Source organism: Dendropsophus ebraccatus, chromosome 3, assembly GCF_027789765.1.
Source record: "Dendropsophus ebraccatus isolate aDenEbr1 chromosome 3, aDenEbr1.pat, whole genome shotgun sequence".
Lineage (NCBI taxonomy): Eukaryota > Metazoa > Chordata > Amphibia > Anura > Hylidae > Dendropsophus > Dendropsophus ebraccatus.
Window position 1 is genome coordinate 152,218,527 of NC_091456.1, and position 22,403 is coordinate 152,240,929.

Here is a 22,403-nt window from a genome sequence, read left to right on the forward strand (position 1 = left end):
ACTGTTATATTCCTTTTGTTTCCGGCAGGGTGCACAGTGTTTGTACATTGCATTATACAGAGGTGCTATACATCATCATGGCCTGTGAGGGTTAAGTGCTAGGGAGGAGCTGGTCACTCCTTTGGGTGGAGATTAAGGTTCTTACTGTTGCAGTTTGGGATGGCCGTGACATGTCATGTGTGCGTGAGATTTGGGAAGAGCCTCATACGTAGCAGGCTCAGAGGGCTTTGCCAGCACACTGAAAAGAAATTCTGATGTTGTGGTTGAGTTGCAGTGCAGAATATCATTGAGGACGCAGGGCTTGCTCTTAAGAAATAAGGTACTTTTTTTTACTTGCTGTGTAAACTGCTGACGCAGGAATATAATGGTGACGTTTTGTCCTTTTTGCAGAAGTTATCCAAGTTCATGGTGACTTTGTCTGAGATAGGTGGGGGCGTAGTGTCTCAAATACAAAGTTTTGTATGCAGATGATGCCAGAACTTATACCCGAGATGGTGGCGGAGAAGTTCTGGTGACTGTACTTTTATTTACAGGGTGTGGTGTTATTTGCTTGTGCCTTCTGTACTGAACTGTGTGAAGTGTAGAGAAGCCACTGACAAGGGTGACCTATGAGATAAGAAGCATATCGCTGTCACCTCATAGGATCCTGCTTCTAACGGGAAATGTAGGTAGCCTAAAACAAGGGTTAATGATGGTGGATTATAATAAATGGCATAATATATGGGGATTTGCAGAGATCAAAGCAAAAAAGATATACCTGGAAATTATGGATTACGTTTTCCTTATAGAGAAACAATTTCTAGGCGGATGTCCGGTTCATGTCCTAGACTAGACATAGTCATTGACCAATGGAAACACGGAAGCCTATGACATCCTGTATCAGAGTATAATCACTTATCAAAGTAATCTTTATAATGTGGTGGTATAGATAGATACATGTTCCAGGTGTACATCATTTAATATCATAATGCAGCGTAAATACTTATAGGCAGGTTCACCTCTGCCTTAGCTGTTGTCCTTTGGTTTCGGCCATGTTTGGTATACAGGCCTACAGCAGTGGCTCTTTTCCATGTTAGTCAACAAGATATGTTTCGGATTAGTAGCTATTGGAATAGCTTCAGATATATGCATACAGCATGGCTACTCATGGACAGCACCTTTGCTTAGCTGTCAGCTCGATTACTGCATTGCTTGGGTCCTGGGATTGTGTCTTGTCGATTCAGCATCTCCATAGTCTTTTTAGTGGTTTTCCATCAGGTATACCAGTAACACCTCACATATACACAGTCCTGTCGTGTTGGTCCTGGGCTGTGTTAACACTAGCGTCATGGCTTTTGCTCCTAACACAGCCATGACTATTATGCCAGACCTATTTTTGATGGTTCCTGACTAATCCAGTTACCCTATAAGGGTAACAACACACAGTAAGTGGCACAGCTATCGACCATATGCAGGAAGTACTTCTGAAATGCTGCTGTTTATCTGCGTGTTACTTTCCATTTTGAGGTATTACATTTTAGAAGTACCTACTGCATATCCCCAACCACAACACAACCCCAACGCTATCGCATTGTGAGTTTCTACCATCATGGAGTCATGACGGTAGAAACACAGGATCAAGGTTTCTATCTATAGGATTTAAATGGGCACAGTCACCAAAATAAAATGTTGATATGCCATTATCGGTCTGGTTTCAGACCACAACTGCTTTCTCTACCGCCTCTGTGTCACATGACTGAGGAACGCTTGAGTTGTGAGGTATTGGCCTTTATAGACCCCTATTTACAATTCGAAAGAAGATATTTTATGTCTGCTACAATCCACTACCACTGCTGTATTCCAGTGTATTCCATTCTGGCATTGTGGCATCTGCATGGACTGCTGGTCACGTTCTATATGGTTATACTTAGATAAATCATTGTATTTTACTTGGTCATTGTTGGCCTTGATTAAATGATGTCACAGTTTGCATGAACCAGTGGAACATAGTAAAAGGACAGAATGGCACCACGATTGGTCATCAAATATGTTTACACAATTGCCCTTAGTGTCTGGTTAGGGGGATCAGACCTGAGGGATGAACTGATTGAACAGGTGTTCATACAGTAGATTGACTTTTTCAATCAGTGTAATACAATACAGCTATAAGGGTGACATAGTGTATGTTCTCACCCTATGGTGTATACATCCTCTGCTGTGGATTTTGTGACCTCCTAATACATGACTGTTATGACAGCTGTATGCAATATTTGATGAATGCAGGGAAGGGCCCTGTACCTCAGGCAAATGTTAAACTCCCAGAGAGAACCCACCCTTAGTACATGAATAGTGAATAGTAACATCTACTGACCCTGATCTGCAGTGCTAGAGAATGGTATCTGAATGCATGGTCTGTCCATGGAGAGTATCACCAAAGCTGGAACCACAGGGACTGAATTGTTTGCTTGATGGAACCAAGGAGATACATTATTAATAATAATAATAATAATATTATACAAGGTTCATTGATAACTGCCAACCAGGAGTGACCGATCTAGCCTGAAGTCTGTGCCAACCAGATGTTGTTTACACCTACATATTGTACAGCTCTGTATTCTCAATGTGGTTCGCAATTTATGTTGTCCATCTCAACCATACATTAGAAACATTTTCATTTAACATTTCAGTACGTTTTTTAAAGCATGAAAGAAAATCGGAGTACCCAGAGGAAATGTACACATAGAGAGAATCTACAAACTTCATGCAAAAGTTGCCCCTGGTTAAACCCATGACCCCAGCGATGCAATGCTACTGTATTTTGTATGGAGAACAGCCAAACCCCCCACCAACAGGTTTCCATCTGCAGATTTTATCCCCTAATTAATGAATATTTAGATAACTATATCCATGTTGGTTTCCACTCTGTATTTCCATGCTGAAATATGTAGTGAGGATGAGAACAACAAGGCTGGGGAGAGGGAGGTGTTTACTAAGACTGGCACAAGAGTCCAAGTGTGCCAGAGTGTGACAGGACTGCAGCCAGTGCCACAGATCTCAGCATATCTCCAAGCAGAACAACTTTAGTACAGTCTCATAAAGTATAAATCTGCCACAAGAACTTGGATATATACAAAAAGAATAATAATGCAGGTTTTCACATACATGGTTTTCAGGGCAGATGGAATACAACTAATAAATCTCATAATTCTGTCAGTTTATAAGTTCAGGTGCGGCCTACATGGGTCAGACTTGCTTTACCCATTACATCTCACATGGAGATATGGGGATATGGGGAGCCTTGAACATGTTCCTGAATGAGGGCTGGACCTCTATGACCTTGTCGTTAGTTGTCCCTCTTTGGAGTACTTTTGGTAGGTACTAACCACTACATACTAGGAATACACCCCAAGACCTGCCTGTCTGGACATGCTGTGACCCAGGCATTCTGCCATCACATTTGGCTCTTGTCTAAACCTTTCATCGCCTTAGCATCCTAATACACAAGGTGGATATTAGCCAAACAGGCCAGTATTCTGCTGTATACTAGACACAGAGTTTATTCGCTGACCACACTTCTCTCTGTGTAAACAGGGTATGTGTGCACAACAATTATTATGAAAAAAAAGGGTTGCACCAACAATCCAGTGATTGTTCGAGTGGCCCTGCATTATAGTTGAGCTGTGTAAAGGCTGCATAAACTACCGAGATCTATCAACTGCCTGATCTATCATGTGGTGTCCAACCACAGGTGTTGCTACTTTGAACACCCCTCGCAAAAGCCTGGCATCAAAAGTGAAGTGGTAATGAATTCATATATACAGTATATGTCGCACAGCTGTGGTCATGTAAGGGTTATTGTTTTGTTTGTGATTTGTACACCAATGAGAGTTACTCTTTCCTTCAACCTATGTCTATCCTCCTTTCTTCTCAAACACTCTTCTACAAACACCCTGTAGGAAGTTGTCACATGGGGAGAGGAAGTGTAGACCCACACTTAGTTGAGTTCTCTTCTGTTTCTTGGTGAAGCAAGACACACAGATCAGGCATCCCCGCTGAGTTAGCCGGAGACCTGGCTCTGCCAGGTTCCCCGTCCGGGACAGACCAGCTGTAGTGTACAGACACGTATGGAGAACACAGAGACTTTCTTTAATGCAACACTTATCCTGAAGATGCAGTGCTAAAAACGTAAAGATCACCCCAACCCACGACATGAACAGCTTAAACACAGTCCAGGACAGTATCCTAAGAAGAGGAACTGCAAAGAGCAAAGCAGCTAAGAGCCTATGTACTCTCGCAACGCAGGTGACACTGGGAAACGCTTGGACACTTCGCTAAACTCAGGTAACTAGAACTGGGGCTTGTGTCACCCTGATAGGATGGGTAACTCGACACTGCAGGGCAAAAGGTGGTATAGCCACAAAGGTTGAAACACGGGCACAAGTATTCTTCTTCTTCTCAAATATTCTTCTCAAGTATTTTACTTCTTTTAAAGTTCCGGCAGAGCACATTACTAAATTGGGTTGGACTTTCACAATCTATTCCTCTCCACTCCTTTGAACGTTCTCTATTCTTCTCAGCAGGCAACCAAGTCAGCACTGCTACTCTTCTTTCCACTTCAACAGCTCTCAGTACAGATCTAGCGAAGTAAAGTCTGTATCAGTCAAGTTTTATTCATCTGTATTGAAAAAGATTTATCAGTAAAAAAGAAAGAGTTTTTTGTCCTATTGGTACTCAGCAATTACAGTACCAGCACCTACACACAAGCTACACCGTTCTTGAGTCATCCCTTCCTTTCTGTGGGTGGCGGCACTGACAGTCCGGGTGGGTCATAACTCCACTCCGGACCACCGTGTGGAGCCCAAGGGACCCATCACAATGCGGCAGGTCACCGACTATTTCGGAAAAGTATAACCAGCCACAAAAAATAAAAGCAGGTGTGCCTCATACCTGTGTGCTGAGTCAGCACTGGCGTCACAACAACCTACCATCTGGCTGAGCTTTCCTCCACCGACCATCCACCACTGTACTGGAGTCACACAGTACCATATAGCAAGTGACCGGTCGCAGCTGCCACAGGCGGCCCACCACAATCACACCTTCTGACAGGTGCGATTATAGTTGTTTCTCACTTTACCTGTTAGTGATTTTAGTGTTATGCGGCTCATCAGTGTATGCCCAAGGTGTCCCATAGAGATAACATAAGGAAAGACATGTAAAAGTTTTGATCAGTAGGGGTTCTTCAGATGTCAGAAGATGGTCCCAAAGTCTCAAGTCGATGCGACTTTTTGATTATTTTTACTCCATATTTTCTAGGAAATGCAGTTTTAACAGCTTTTCCCATTTAGACAAATAACCTAATACAGTATATAGTCCCAGAGATCAGACTGCTATTACATCCAACATCAGGTCGCATTAGTCTTGAACCTTGAAATTCATAGATCCTATTGGATTACTTGAAGCATCTACCAGTTGGTAAAACATGTTACCGCCGTGCCTATGATTTATGCCATTACACATCCCATTGATGACCATGTATGTTCAGCACAGTATCAGACCACCATTATTCTGTAGTTAGGGGTCTTTCTTACCCAGATACTTCCAGTGTGTTACATTTAGCAGACTTGTGTGATATTCTTCTCTAGTGTGTCATCCGTCAGGGCCCAGTTTAGAACCTGTAATTAGATTTTGCAGACAACAGGAACCCACGCATTGTGCATTTTACGTAATATTAGGCACATCATTGACATTCAAGAAATATGCAAGTACATAAATTCATAGGTTACTGCAACTGGTATGTTCAGAACGTGCCATTCAGAGATCACAGTGAAGATGCGTACTGGTAACTAGGGACATGTCTTATGATATGTAACAAAACTTTATAAATGAAGAGATAACATTATGAGGATATAATGTTATCTCTTCGTTTATATAGTTTTATCATATTCTTCAGCATTGTCATCACTGTCCCCATTCACAATCTAAGCTCCTCTGTCAGTATATTTTTGGAGTGAGGGAGGAAACCAGTGTAGCCAGAGGAAACCCCTCCGTACACAGGGAGAGCATACAAAGCTCAGCAGATGTTATCCTTGGTTGGGTTCCAACCCAAGACCCCAGCGCTCCAAGACAACAATGCTAACCTGTAAGCCTGTAGATTTGATACATACAGTAGTTGATACTGGTTACAATAGCATCTTTATTATTCAGTCCATCAGGACCAGGAAGAACCTCCCCACACTTTATTATACCTACCTAATATGTCTCCTTCCATTCTAGGCCTAGTTCTTATTTTGCTGCAGTTTAGCGCTCCCCAGTGTTATTTGTTACTATATAAAGGAGCTTATATATTAGGGAAATTTTCTGCTGCTCTGGACAGTTCCTGTCACGGCCAGAGATGTCAGCAGAGAGCACTGTGTCAGGCTGAAAAGAAAACAACATTTCCTGCAGGACATACAGCAGCTGATAAGTCTGGGAAGACTTCAGCTTTTTAAATAGAAGTAAACTACAAATCTACATAACTTTCTGAAACCAGCTGATTTGAAAGGAAAAGATTTACGCCGACAGAGGTGTGCCTGTGCTTAATGTAATCTAACAGTGATGGCATTTGGTCTATTTCTGCCGCTGTACATAGTGTAATTCTCTCATAGCCTAATTTGCAACTTTCTTCATCCCTTACCACTTATGTAAAGTGCAATGGTTTAGCCAGGAGGGGGATGGGGACGGCAGATCTACACCTGTTTTAGGACAGTACAAACTGTACTAAATACATGAAGAGGCTTGTGTCTATAAATTATTTTTCTTTCTATCTGACAAACTTCAGTGTAAGTAGATGAAACACCTTATAAATCTCCCCTAGTGCTCATAGTGAGGTCCCTGTGTTATGTATGTGGTAAACAGGGTGTTTAGGTCTATACTAGGTCTATACTTCCTCTTCTATTCCCGCCCCTCACATTACGTATGAGTCCTGTTCAGTTTTGGCTCATATTCTGTGTCTTGCATAACGTGAAGTGAAGGGTTCACAAGCTATTATTTCTGTAGGGCACAGTCCTGGGAGGGGAGCGTTCGGACATATTTTCAGCAGTACCTTCCCAGGTGTGGTTCACAGCACCAAAACAGAAACCATTATTAGAGCTCATGTGGCTTCTGCTCTTACATACTGTATTCCCCATATTGCTTATAATTTCCTATTCATTGCCCGCCAGTGTTTTACAAGCATTCATGTACAGATATGATTTTGTGATAAAGGACAGGACCTTATCCGCTCATCGAGGATATGAGTATTTCAAGGGCACCTTACAGCAGTGCGCTTACTGTATGATCTGTAATACAGACCTATAGGCACCCTGCCAATCCACATGGTGCTATATTCACTCTCACAGAATTCTGCTTGTATCTAACCAGTAACTTCTCATGAGAATGAGTGCTGCTCTGTTTTGTGAGTTATTGTACAAATCTCTGCTTTGCAGAACACGTACTAGCAGAGAGTGCAAACACATACAGTAGCTGCCAGGAAATGCTTAGAAGCACAAGGATTGTATTGCACATAGGGGTACACTCATCTGCTGCGGAAAAAAAACCTGCACAAAATCCTTGCATAGATTGGTGCAAATTTGCTGTGGATTTTATATCAATTAGGCCCCGTGCGCACTTTGTATATTTCAGTCAGTATTGTGGTCCTCATATTGCAACCAAAACCAGGAGTGGATTAAAAACACAGAAAGGCTCTGTTCACACAACGGTGAAATTGAGTGGATGGCCGCCATATAACAGTAAATTATTTCAATATAACAGCCGTTGTTTTAAAATAACAGCAAATATTTGTCATTAAATGGCGGCCATCCACTCAATTTCAACATTGTGTGAACAGATCCTTTCTGTGTTTTCAATCCACTCCTGGTTTTGGTTGCAATATGAAGACCACAATACTGACTGAAATATATGTAGTGTGAACCCAGCCTTATGCAGGAGAGAAAGGGGTGAGGGAGGGAAGAGGTGTGCATGCTGCAGCTCAGCCTGCTCTCTACTCTCTCTTGTATGTACCCTTAGGCTATGTTCACACAATGTATATTTTCACAACGGCCGTGATTATTACAAAATATACATTGCATTGCTGTTTATGGAATACCGGACGGAGTGTATACACATAGTATATGCTCCGGCCGGGATCCCTTGTCAGTTTTCAGTGGCCGCTATTTAGTGAATAGCGGTCGCAGAAAGTCATGTCAGTGCACACTGTGGAGCGAGCGGCTGCTGCCCCCTATTCTGTGGGGAGTTCTGATGCGGGCGCGCACTGATACGCCCGCATCAGAACCCTGCGACCGAAAAGATCATCTGGCCGGTAGTGCAGTACCACCCGGGATGATCTTTTCAGAGACCGACCGTTCCGTGACCCGTGACTCTTACGTCGTGTGAACATGGCCTTAGGCTGCCTTCAAACGTTCTGTGTTTTTTCCTTGAAACACAAACGACGCAAATGTTGAAGGCCCTGATCTGGAGTGTATCAATATCATGCCGGCAGCAGGGAAACTCTTTGAATCGCTGCAGCTTTGTAATGATACATCATGCCGGGTGGGGAAACACTCCAGGTCGGGCATCCAACGTCTGCGTTATCAGTGTTTTACGGACAGAACATGGAACGTGTGAATGCAGCCTTAATGAGAGTTTATAAATGGTAAATCCTTCCACTCTATACAAGTATCTCCTCTACAGAGATGAACATATACATGTCACCCCACACACTGTTTGTTTAGTGTCAGTATGGAAATATATAGAACTAAGATGCCTTCAGGATGTGTTAAATGGTTTTCTTGTTTGTCTTGAGAAAATCGGAACATTGTTTGTCATCTTCCAGATACCAATGCACTTTCCTCCAACAAATATTTCAGAGTAGGTGCGGCAAAATCCCAATAGGTGAGGGAAAGTTCTCCTAATAATATAGCTCCAAATAATTTTCTTCTTTTTTTTAATACTCATCCTCTCATTTTTACCTGGCACCAAGGGACTTTCGCATGGAATGATCATAGTCCATACTTGTGTGTAAAAAAAAACATATTGGAGCAGGTTTACTATTGCTAATGCACCACACTTAGGCCAATTTCACACATACAGAACACGTGCCGGATTTCACGCTGCATGAAATCTCCTGTGTATGTGAAACTGTCCTTATTATTAGTTTAAGGGTTCATTCACACGTATTGGTGGAATTCAAGCCCCATTGACTTCTACAGGATTTCTCTAGCGGAATCCGCCCAAAGACGTCAGTTCTTTGGGCAGAAAGCAGATCTGAAAAAACAACAGAGTAGAAATCCGCTTCATATTCCTTGCCAATTCCTCAGTGTGAACATACCTTAGGATGCTTTTACACAGAAAGATTTATCTGATAGATTATTGAAGCCAAAGCCAGGAACAGACTGTAAACAGAGAACAGGTCTTAAAGGGGTAGTCCAGCGAAAATCTTTTTCTTTCATATCAACTGGTGTCAGAAAGTTATACAGATTTGTAATTTACTTCTATTAAAAAAATCTCTTGTCTTCTCATACTTATCAGCTGCTGTATGTCCTGCAGGAAGTGTTGTTTTATTTTTAGTCTGACACAGTACTCTCTGCTGACATCTCTGGCTGAGACAGGAACTGTCCAGAACAGGAGAGGTTTTCTATGGGGAGTTGCTGTCTTCTCGGCCAGAGATGTCAGCAGAGAGCACTGTGTCAGACTGAAAATAAAACAACACTTCCTGCAGGACATACAGCAGCTAATAAATATGGGAAGACAAGAGATTTTTTAAAAGAAGTAAATTAAAAATCTGTATAACTTTATATCAGTTGATTAAAAAAAAAAAAAAAAAGGTTTTCGCTGGACAAGCCCTTTAAAGAAAAGAGTGAGATTTCTCCTCTTTTCAAATCCATTCCTGGCTTCAATAATCTGTCAGATAAATGTGTCTGTGTAAACACACCATAAGTGTATGTATGAACATCAGCTGCTGTTTGACCCGGCTTGGTCAAACAACGGCCGATACTGCAGTATCGGACAAATTAACATCACTTTAATTGGAACCTCGTGTGGCTGCTGTTAACTTAATAGCCGCCGGACAAAATAAACCGGTCAGGCTGTCAATTATTATGTGCAGCTGCAGAAAACCTTGTCCTGTATACACTACGGCTGTTGTTCTATAGACTGCTATGCTATCTAAAGAAGCAAGGTAACTTGCCAACAGTGATACCATCTACCATCTCTACATTTCACACCATTCTGTTAGTTAATAGTTGTGTCCATTGCTCATCCACCACCTGCTGCTTTCTGAGTTGTTTGATGAGGCCAAGGAACTATTGTAGCACATTTGGGAAGAATAAATTCAAACCATAGGCCTCAGGTCGCAGAGCATTGTTGGTTCAGTAGCTGCCTATGTTCAGGAGTGGACCCTAAACATTTCCATTCACTAGACTAAAGCCAGCTAAATCTTGTCACATTGGGCCTGGATAAGCCATTGAAGTGTATAGTGGTCATAAACGTTGCCCTTTACTTTCCAATGGGTGAAATCTTAAGCGAATCAAGACAGAAGAGCTGCAAAACTGCAGTGTGTGAATCAGTCGGTAGGGGGTACTACCAGGGCTGTGCATTTGGAGTTTTTTATTTTATATTTTTGTGGAATCATTACTGATCCCATCAAATATTATGTTTTGCTTGTAGGTTAGACTACCTCTTTAATACAATGCTTTATGGAGGAACAATATAGCGGTCCACAAAACAACTATGGATGGGTTCACAAGTAGGATTTTGGGCACTTTTACTGGAAACCAATAATGGCCACGACAAGGAGAAAAACTATGATGAAAATTTGCATTCTTCTGGGTTTGGGCCAATTATTGGTTTTGTTTGGTAATGCAGCCACATTTTTTTCAATCATAGTACAACTGCATATCCCAGGCTGACCGTGAGTGTGATGACTTATACCAGGGGTAGGGAACCTTGGCTCTCCATCTGTTGCAAAACTACAACTCCCATCATGTATGGACAGCCAAGCAGACATGATAGGAGTTGTAGTTCTGAAACAGCTGGAGAGGCAAGGTTCCCTACCCCTGGTATACTGTAAGTCATCAGACTCATGGTTAGGCTGGGATATGCAGTTGTACTATGGATGCAGCACACAGCCTTATTACACCCAAAATCATAGTAAAAATCCTATTTCTGCAATCTTTCTAAGCAATTCTAGGAATTGTCTCTAGCACTGTTTTTATAGAAGAAGCGTGTATCTGCATGTAAGGAGTAGACATGCACTTAAACATTCCTTCACTTCAGCTTTTTCTCTCATTGAGGACTGTGGAAAATATACCACAATCTGAAAGGAAAAAAACTGAAGGACGTTTCTGGTTGAACACGATCCCATGACATTTTCCATACAGCTCCTGCACCAACCTGTATTACAACTATGTAAATGTGTCCTACTGTAATAAATATATAATAGCTGTCAGCCAAACATTATACCCACAGCAGTGTCCCCTGACCATCCCATAAGCATGCACACTAATCTACCAAACATGTCCATTCAGTATAGAGAGGAAGACAAGCCGCTACCAGACACTTTTGCCAGAAAAAGGGATCAAGTATGTTAGAAGCAAACATGTCCCGACCCAACGCCAATTTTTTTATGTTTGTTATTGGGATATAGTTGGGAATCCCTGATATACATTATTGCTATGTTCCCACACAGTATTTTTGCTTAGTATTTTGCAGCCAAAACCAGGAGTGGAGTAAAAAAAAACCTCACAAAGGCTATGTTCACACGCTGTTAGAATGTACACACTATTTGCCTTTAAATGGAGGCAGTCCACTCAATTTCAACAGTGTATGAATGTAGACTTTCTGTGTTTTCAATCCACTCCTGGTTTTGGTTGCAAAATACTGACAGAAATACTGAGCAAAAATACTGTGTGGGGACATAGCCTAGATGTTGACAGATCCTTTCCAAAATTGTAAGGGTATGTGCACACTGAGGAATTCTCATGGATAACTTCCCACAGATTCCGCTGCTCACCCTCGCGTGCTCCCGCTTGACTCTCCGCCCGTCCCATAGTCCCTTTGTTTAGGCAGAATCCACTGTTCGCCCAAAGAATTTACTTTAGCAGGAAGTTATTCGTAAGAATTCCTCAGTGTGCACATACCCTTAGGGCAGTGCTTCTCACTTCCAGTCCTCAGGCCTCACCAACAGGTCATGTTTTGAGAATTTCCTTAGTATTTCACAGGTGATATAATTATACTCAGTGTATCAGGTATTAGCACAGGTGTCCTTTGTATAGGATAGCCTCAAAACATGACCTGTTGGTGAAGCCTGAGGACTGGAATTGAGAAGCACTGCCTTAGGGTGAGCTCACACTACGGAATCCAAGTGGATTCGTCAGACAGCGGAATCGGCCCGACTATAGAACGGTATGGAGCCGGTGGAGAGGCGTGCCGTCGGGAAACGAGCGAGGGAATCTGCTGGAACTTATCCGCACGGATTCCGTAGTGTGAACCCACCCTTAGGCAGGAATCACACATGCAGTTTTTGAGCCAAAGTCAGAAGTGGGTTCAAAAGAAATGGGAACTATTGGGAGGACTTATCCTTCTCCTTCCTGTTGGATCCACTTCAGGCTTTGACATGAAAAGCGGCATGTGTGTTCCCAGCCATAAAGCGCTGCACAGAGAGGTATGTACAACAGTATGGAGCCACATGCTACTGCACATGTTTCCAGCTATAAGACACTGCACAGAGAGATATGTACTTTAGCACAGTATAGAGCCATATGTAAAAGCACATTGCTTTGTGGTGTGTATGAGGCCTGAAGCACCTTGGGATCTTAGTGAAGATTTATTGAAGTCTTAAAAAAAATGCTCCATAAGTGTTTGGTGCTGGTTAGTATGTCTGCTCTGTAGTTCCAATTGTTTCTCTACCATGAAATAACAGGAAATTTAAGTGACTGCGTTGTGGAGTGCTCTATAGATTGTTATGATTACTGGCGGAATACCTTATTGTTGTCAGCCTGCTCATGTGTATACCAACATTAAGAAGGAAAAGAGTTGAGTGTAGATTGTAAACTATATTTACGGTATGTATATGGTGTACAGTATGGCAGTGACTCTAAACTCCGGCTCCAGGTCAACACCTACAATGCTTTTACATGGGACGGATACACTGCAGATTTAAGCAGCAAACTTGCATGTGGAACATCTGTATTATAGTGCCATTGATGTGAATAAGACTTTAAGAAATATCACCATGAGTTGATACAGATATATCCAAGACTTTCCGGTGTGTTTCTCTTAGGCCTATTGTGTAGGGCTCCTTTCAGCGGTATATAGGCCGGAGCTTGTAGCCCAAAACCAGGAGTAGATTCTAAGAAAGATTTAGCACGTTTTCCAGGTTTTGGACTTTATAGTTACTGATCTGTATACTGCTGTGTGACAACGGCCATAGGGCATTTACCTCAGGATCTGCAGAAGACCTTACAGACCTGCAAATTTGGGAAGAGACATATGTATGGGCACCTACGTGTGTGTATATATATATATATATAGTGGTGTAACAGAAATGTAATCGCATGAAGATGCAAAGCCCATATAAACCTACATCTTGTCTCCTGTATAAGATTATACAGTCTATTATTAACAGGAACAGCTGTATAAGACAGTGATGAATAGGAAGCCATGCAGCAGAGAGGTGCAGCCCCTGATACACTCATCATAACGTCTTCATTATCCGGATTGTCAGATCTCTACTGTCCTGGGCTTTTGTGTTTTACTCTTGCATCACAGTTTAGGTTTGTAGACAACAGAAAAGTTCACATTCTTAACCTTGTATTCAGACTAGAGAGAAAAAGCAGTTTAGTGAGGCAAGGGTGTGTCTCCCAGGCCTGGACCTCCTCCCAGCAATGCACATGGCATGAGTCAGACGACTATTGTGTCAGTTGTTAGGCAACCCTGTAATATTTAGCATTAGGATGTTTGCCGCTGCACGGTGGAGGGACGTCCTGCAGCTATATGCTACTGTTATTAAATGCTGCATGTCACTGTCATACTCCTATACCTTCTATGTTGCTCCTATGTGTACCAAAGAAGTGTGCAAAAATGTACGCTGTTATGTACTAATAGGCATCTGTGGGGAGAGCAAGTACCAAATGTATGTGCCAATTTCTACAGGCATGTCAGTTTTTGATTTATGGCAGTGAGTAGTATAACCGGCTACGCTATTCAGTATCAGGCTATGTTCACACATAGAAAAAGAAAAGCAAAATAAGACAGTAAAATAGGTATAAAATTCAGCTATATTTTCAATCTAATAATGTGCTGTAAAGTATTAGTCTACTCAAATTGTTTAAAAAAAAAGACTTTAATATAGCACATTATTCGATTTAAAATAGCAATTTTAACGTTGCATTTTGCTTTTTAACTGTGTGTGAACATAGCCTCAGTATCATAACAAGTAATGTGCCAGGTTACCTTCGTCAGATCCATTGGTGTAATGAGGCCTTTAGGGTCCATTTACACAGAAAGATTATCTGACAGATTATCTGCCAAAGATGTGAAGCCAAAGCCAGAAACAGACTATAAATAGAGATCAGGTCATATAGGAAAGCCTGAGATTTCTCCTCTTTTTAAATCCATTCCTGGCTTTGGCAGATAATCTGTCAGATAATCTTTCTGTGTAAATGGACCCTTAAGTCCCTATTACAAGGGGCGACTATGAGGAGCAAAGGAGCGCTATCAGCATTGTTTGCTCCTCGTTCCCCGCTCGCTGCCGCCGCAGTTACACGCGGCAGCAGCAACCGGGGGGGGGGGGGGGGGGGGGAGGTCTGTCCGGGTGACCGCTAGATCGTCCTGGCAGCCCAAAGCATTCAGCAGATCATTGCTGTATCTGTATGAGTCCTTTGTTTTTTTAACTAACAGCATCATAGGGATGTAAGACATGCAGCCATAATAAGGGAGCAGAAATTATTGTATTATGTTTGTGTGACAATGGCTTTAGGCTCATTTTGCGTATGTATTAACAGTACTCCGGCAACATTTGTTTATTCTTCAAATTAACTGGTTTCAGAAAGTTATATAGATTTGTAATTTGCTTCTATTTAAAAATCTCAAGTCTTCCAGTACGTATCAGATGCTGTATGTCCTGCAGGAAGTGGTGTATTCCCTCCAGGATGACACAGTGCTCTCTCTGCTGCCACCTCTGTCCCTCACAGGAAATGCCCAGAGCATGAGCAAATCCCCATAGAAAACCTCTCCTGCTCTGGAATGTTCCTTGCATGTTTGTTGCAGGAAAATTCTCAAACATTCAGTCTTATATATATCAAAAGACGCAGGCATTCAGCATAGGATTATCTAAAAGAGGATGTTCCACCAGGTACGTCCTCTTTAACCTGACACAGGGATAGAACAGCGCCGTCACGGGAAAGCCGGTGCCGCGGTCCGTTTTTCGAACCACGGTCCGTTTCCTGTGTACGGCGGCATTCTATGCAGGTTACCGGCCGGTGTTCAAGAACTGGAGGTAGGCCGGCCCTCCCCCAGTGGGAGGGAATTCCCTCCCCTCTATGACACGGCTCCATTAGAATCAACTTCAGCAGCCACTGCTAATCAAATGCCGAACGATCGGGTTCGGATAGATTTGAGCATGCCCGAGGTTAGCTCATCTCTAATTATATTCTGTCATTAAAAGCAACTGTGTTTTTAATTAAATGTATACATTAAAGGGGTTATGCAGCAAAAAATATTTTTTCTTTTAAATGAACTCTTTTCAGAAAGTTATATAAATTTGTAATTTACTTCTCTTTAAAAATCTCAAGTCTTCCCATACTTATCAGCTGCTGTATGTCCTGCAGGAAATTTTGTTTTCTTTTCAGTCTGACACAGTGCTCTCTGCTGCAACCTCTGTCCAAGGCTGGAACTGTCCAGAGCAGAAGAGGTTTTATATGGGGATTTACTACCGCTCTCTGCGCTACTCAGTACAGTTGCCTGAAGATTTAACTCTTTTGGAGCTCACTTGTCAAGACCAAACTGTGGTTGAAACGTCGCTTGTTCCCGGATATGCATAAATCTCTTTTTAAGATTTTAAGACCGCTCTACTGGAAGCTGTTGAATCCTCTCTCCTTGATGTTTGACTGTTAAAGATAAAGATGCCAACTACTCAGTGTGCATCTATCCTTCTACTGTTTGCTACACAGATAAAATTCCCTGGTGCTGTTGGACCTCAGTCATTTATGTTATATCTAGAGATGAGCGAACCTCGAGCATACTCGAGTCCATCCGAACCCAAACTGGCTAGTCATTGGCTGTATCCATGTTTTCCAGACAACCTTAGAGCTTTATCCAAGTTCAGCAGCCACCGCTAATCAAATTCCGATAGTTCGGGTTCGGATGGACTCGAACCCGAACCCGGTTCGCTCATCTCTAGTTATATCTAATGACCTGTCTTAACTTATTACAGTAATGCTTTGTTAAGCCCCATGCCATCACATTTAGGGGTAGGTAGATGAAACAAGTGGCACTCACCTATTCATGCATTTGGTCGTTTATTGTAGTGACAATTACAGACAAACATAGTGGCTCACCAGTATATGTTGAAGGATCTCCAAAAAGGTATGGCAGCATATTTATTGCAGCATATTCGATGTAATAGACGCCCTATAGCCTAATAGTAACTGAGTTGAGTCTATTTCCTTAAAGTGTCACGTTCATTCAAATTTTATTTTTTTATTTTTTTCAGAAATCAATAGTACAGGCGATTTTAAGAAATTTTGTAATTGGGTTTATTAGCTGAAAATGCATTTTTATCATGAAAAAGAAGTTTGAAGCTCTCCCCCTATTTTTATGGCTTTCTATGGAGAGGGGAGGGGTGGAGGGAGATGAGGCACCAAAACAGGACAACAAACAGTTAATTTACAGCTTTACGGGCTTTTTCCTCTGAAGTCAGCACTGACCTCTCTGACCTCTGAATACTGGTTTTCACACAGCTCCCACTGTGTAATGCTTTGTTCTCTGCTGGCCACTAATCTCCCTCCTCCCCTCTCCATAGATAGACACGGCTTTTGAGTAACACAATCCAGAAACAAGCCTCTGTGTAGTCTGATGCCGCATTTATACTGTACTACAACTGGTCTCTATTTCTTGCTAACATACTGAATGTATATTAGCAGATGTAGGGGGCAAATGAAAAGGAATATGACTGCGGACAATGACTACAGGGGGTTTGTAGTCTGTTGCCATGGAAATGCAGCAGTCTGCATAGAGGCTGTAGGTACAAAATATTAGGACATTGTTAATGAAGATGTATTGGATCAATAACTTTTTTTTTTTTTTGGAAGGAGTAAGCAGACAAGTAGAGCTACATATATAGTGCTATCTAGTAGGAAGCAGTAGCCTATGAGGACTTGGCTTCAGGCAAGGGCAGTGTCATAGAGACAGGGCGTGTAATGTGTAGAGACGTACATAAAGAAGTGGCTGGAGCAGCCCAACAGTAGTGTATACAGCTTATTCAGGTGACTGAACATGATTATAATTAGAGATGAGCAAACTTTTCAAAAGTTCGGTCCGACAGGACTTTCGGATTTTTTCGAAAAGTTCAGTTCGACCGAATTTCGGATTTCTTTGGATTTCATAGTTTAAAGCATCTTTATGATACGGGGGTAGTGTATTTGGTTGAATTTAGGGCTCTACATGTCAGTAACATCATTATATTTCCAATATCGCAAAGTAATTTTTTTATTTTTTTTAGACTTCAATATTCACCATTACAAGGGTCTATGCAGGAAACTCACCATTGCAGGGTCTATGCAGGAAATTCACCATTACTGGATCTATGCAGGAAATTCACCATTACAGGGTCTACGCAGGAAAAAGGTCACAAATGCAGTGAAGGAGCAGCAGTAGTCATTGGAGGCCAGTGGAGGTCCAGCAATAGTCATTTGAGGCCAGTACAGGAGCAGCAGTAGTCATTGGAGGCCAGTGGAGGTCCAGCAATAGTCATTTGAGGCCAGTACAGGAGCAGCAGTAGTCAACATGGAGGCCAGGCAGGAGCAGCAGTAGCCAATATGGAGGACAGGCAGGAGCAACAGTAGCCAACATGGAGGCAAGGTAGGAGCAACAGTAGCCAAAATGGAGGCCAGGCAGGATCAGCAGTAGGCAACATGGAGGCCAGGCAGGATCAGCAGTAGGCAACATGGAGGCCAGGCAGGAGCAGCAGTAGCCATCATGGAGGGCAGGCAGGAGCAACAGTAGCCAACATGGAGGCCAGGCAGGAGCAACAGTAGCCAACATGGAGGCCAGGCAGGAGCAGCAGTAGCCAACATGGAGGCCAGGCAGGATCAACAGTAGTCAACATGGAGGCCAGGCAGGATCAGCAGTAGACGGATGGGATATATACACTTTCAATCAGAGGGGTCCAAGTATAGAAATTGTGTGTGTGTGTGTGTGTGTATGTGTATAATATATATATATTTATAGCACTTTTTTTAAGATATAATGCTGACACTTGACCAGGTATTTTAGTCTCTCAGGATAAGACGGATGTGATATACACAATCAGAAGTATAGGACTTGTATATCTGTACTGCACATTTTGGTTCCGTGCACCCTTTGCTGTCCTATGCCTAATCTATCTATCTTTCGCCCTCTCTATATTTCTCTCAATCACTAGATGTTTCTCCTGTCCGCTTTCCTAATCTTTCCTTTCCCACAATATCTTCTCAGTAGTCTGTAGTACACAACAACAGCAGCTTGCTTCCTCTCTCTCTCTCTCCCCCTCTACACACTGCGTGGTGTGGTCATGTGACCGCACCTTTTAAAGCAATACAAACGTCACACAGGGGGTGGGCTAGTACAAGATCCCTGCTGATTGGATGTGTTCTGGGCATCATGGGAAAGCGTTTTTCCCGCCCGGAACACTTCCTGCTTTCCAGAATGGCGGCTGCCATTTTAGAAAGCATGAAAAAAAAATCGGAGCGGATTTCCAAAAATCCGAATCCGATCAGACTCTGATTTTTGGGAAAATCCGAACCGGATCCCATACTGGCCGAACTGGTTCGCTCATCTCTAATTATAATGTCATGTGGTGTACTATATAGACTAAAGATAAAAGTGATTCCTTATATCTGAGGTAATTATATATTTCTCCATTTTGTGCATCTTACATTTCTTGCCCTATATAGTTACAGCACTGTTTTTCTTTGGTCCTATTTATATTTTTATATCCACATAATCGCTCTATTATCACCCTGGACATAGACTCTGTACAGGGCCAAGCCTGCCTGCACCCTATTCATTGGCTGCCAGGAGCTCTGGACGACAAGTCATCTGCTTTTCTACATTGCATGGGAATAAATAGACTACTTCCAATCATTTGCATCAGTCCTCACATTTTCTGTATATTGGTAACAATAGTGGAGATGTTGTGCCAGGTTAGGCCCTCGCTTCTGTGGTACAGTACAACATTTTAGCAGTGTCGGAAATGTCCTGTACATGTACTTAATGGACTTGGAACGGGATCTGAAACGTTGTAACAGAGTGTGACCCTCTTTTGTTATACTGTACTTGTGCTTGATTGCTTTTTACTAAATAAGGAGGAGGAAAATCCAAAAATAGACCATTAACTAGTAGCCAAGAACCTCACAAATCTACGCTTGTTGTGAATACCTATTATTACATTGAAGTGGTTGTTTCGTCTTGTGTGTAATCAAGTGCTTTATGTTTCCATTACCTGGCATTTTCAAGATCCCCACTTGCTGTTACTGGACGGAAGCATTTACAGATTGAAAAGCCTGTCCTGAGCTTTATGGACACATGGCTGAGGTTTTTTACCTTCATGAACTTCACACAGTGTATTTGTAGGTGCATTTTGAAGTGTAAAATAGACTTATTTTCCTCCCATAGATTTTTTTTCCCCACTTCCAGTACTTATCAGCTGCTGTATGTCCTGTAGGAAGTGGTGTATTCTTTCCAGTCTAGAGAGGAGAGGTTTTCTGTTTCAATATATTTATTAGGTTTTAACAAACTTTTCCAAATAAAAAAAAAAACAGTTGTACAACTTAGAACCGTACAACATTTCCAACAAACATACATAATTTCCAAACAATTATATATACATTTCAACAAGAAGAGTATTATAGTAGACAAGGATCTGATTATACATCAGGAAACCATCCATAGTCATAATCCTTGTTTAACAAAATAGAAAATGTTAAGGTGAAAAATAGGAGCTTGTTGTCCATGGTGACCAATTCTCTCTGAACTTTTTAATAGTTATTACCAAAGGCTATAGCCTCCTCATATTTGTATGTAGTGTTAATTTCTTGGATTGTGTCCTCTATTTTAGGAATAGAAGAAGATTTCCATCTTCTTGTTAAGAATAGTTTCGCAATTACTACTATTTTGCAAAACAGAATGCGAAAAGGTGGTGGAATCATATGGATACCTACAAGTTAAAGTGCTAATTGGGGTGTTAGTGGGATTTGAGTTATAAATAATTTGTCCAGTAATTTAAAGATTTCACTCCCAATATTGTGTTATCCGTGGGCAATACCATAGAATGTGCTGTAATGATCCTTCACACCCACATTCCCTCCAACATAAACTAGAGGATGAGGGGAACATCTTGTGAAGTCTAAGTGGGGTGTAGTACCACTGTAACCTTGCTTTGGTGATAGCCTCTACATGAACTATACATTGTAGGGCCTTGTGTGACCACGAGAAAGCATGTTTCCAGTCTTCTCCGGAGGGGGAAATATTCAGTTCTGCGGACCATTTAGCATATGGTCCAATTGCTTCAAATGAGGTAGTTTTCCCTAATATTTTATAAATAGGTTTAAGACCTTTTGGTTGGGATTTAAGGGTTTTTATAAGATCCAAATTACATTTCACATTTGTATGTTTCCTAGTTAGTAGAAATTGTCGTAATTTTAGATATTTGTGTAAGAGGAGAGATTTTCTGTTTCAATATGTTTTATTGAATTTTCCCAATAGATTATTGCATACATAGCAAATTTTGCAGTCAAAAAGGAGCAATATTTTCAACACATTGTATAGATAAAGTATAAAGAAAGGCAAAGAAAATTCAAGCAATATATGTCTTTAGAGTTATTCATAAAAATGTAGTAAGTCTGCATGTATTCTTTATACTTTATCTATACAATGTGTTGAAAAAATATAGTTTACACTTTAATCAATCTTTATGCACCTAACAACCATCAGCTAAAGTTTATCCAAAAAATACATAGACATGTCTCTAAAGTCCAACAAGGGAGAGTAATATATTGTGGGGACTTCAATCTGGTGCCTGACCCCCATCTTGATACCACTACTGATGATATCAACCCTGCCCATATTTGGAACGCTCATAAAGCTTTTATCAGAGGAACATTTATTAAATTAGGACACCAAATCAAAAAAGAAAAATCACAAAAAATTAACTCAATACTTAAAGAAATAAAGCAATATGAATCCCTAAACAAAAAACAACAGGAAAAACATCACCTAGAAAAACTCAACACACTAAGTAGGCAATTAGCTGAGTGTCTCCTGTCCGACTTCGAAAAACATATGAGAAAACTAAAAATCAAATATTATTCTCAAAGTAACAAGGCAAATAAACTAATGGCTAACCAACTAAAAGCTAAACACCTCAAAACCAAAATCCCTTATATGATAGATAGTTCGGGCAAGGGTAAGGTGATAGACCCACAGGAAATCTCTAACCTGTTCAGAGATTATTACACTAAACTGTATAATCTTGAAACGGATCCATCCTTACATCACCCATCTCAGGAGGAAATTAACTCCTTCCTGGAAAAAATTAATCTCCCACAACTGTCTAAGGAACAAATAGATAGTTTAAACACTCCAATCACCATAACAGAAATACAAAAGGTTATAAAGCAACTACCTTTAGGGAAATCTCCTGGTCCTGACGGACTTACGAACTTATATTATAAAACATTCAGTAATATCCTATCCCCTAGCTTACTCAAATTTTATTTGGGTGTAGTGGACAGTGGAAAATTTCCCGCAGAAAACCAAAAAGCGTTAATAATCACCCTTCCCAAGCCAGGCAAGGCCCAGGATGTCCCCCAGTGATATGAAAATATATGCAAAACTCTTTGCTTTACGTTTAGCCCCAATAATGACCAAATTAATATGCGATGATCAAACCGGTTTCGTTAAGAGGAGAGATTTTCTATGGGGGTTTGCTCCTGCTCTGGACAGTTCCTGACATGGACAGAGGTGGCAGCAGAGAGCACTGTGTCAGACTGGAAAGAATACACCATGTCCTGCAGGACATAAAGCAGCTAATAAGTACTAAAAGACTTGAGATTTTTTAATAAAAGTAAATTACAAATCTCTGGCATTTTCTGGGACCAGTTGATTTGAGAGAATGTGTTTTTGGATGAACTACCCTTTTAAGAGGTGGATGT

The 22,403-nt window shown here is 41.4% G+C and overlaps 1 protein-coding gene across 7 annotated transcripts in view; it reads left to right on the top strand.

Annotated features, from left to right (window-relative positions):
• CAST (calpastatin) overlaps window positions 1-22,403 on the top strand; it is a 115,069-nt gene that overhangs the window by 51,394 nt on the left and 41,272 nt on the right. The window contains exon 1 of one of the 7 annotated variants that reach the window (XM_069962950.1): window positions 166-319. The exons of the other annotated variants lie outside the window; for them this stretch is intronic. The gene's annotated coding sequence lies outside the window, so the exon portion shown is untranslated. Of the gene's footprint in view, window positions 1-165; window positions 320-22,403 lie in introns of those variants that run through there. 7 annotated transcript variants of the gene reach the window in all.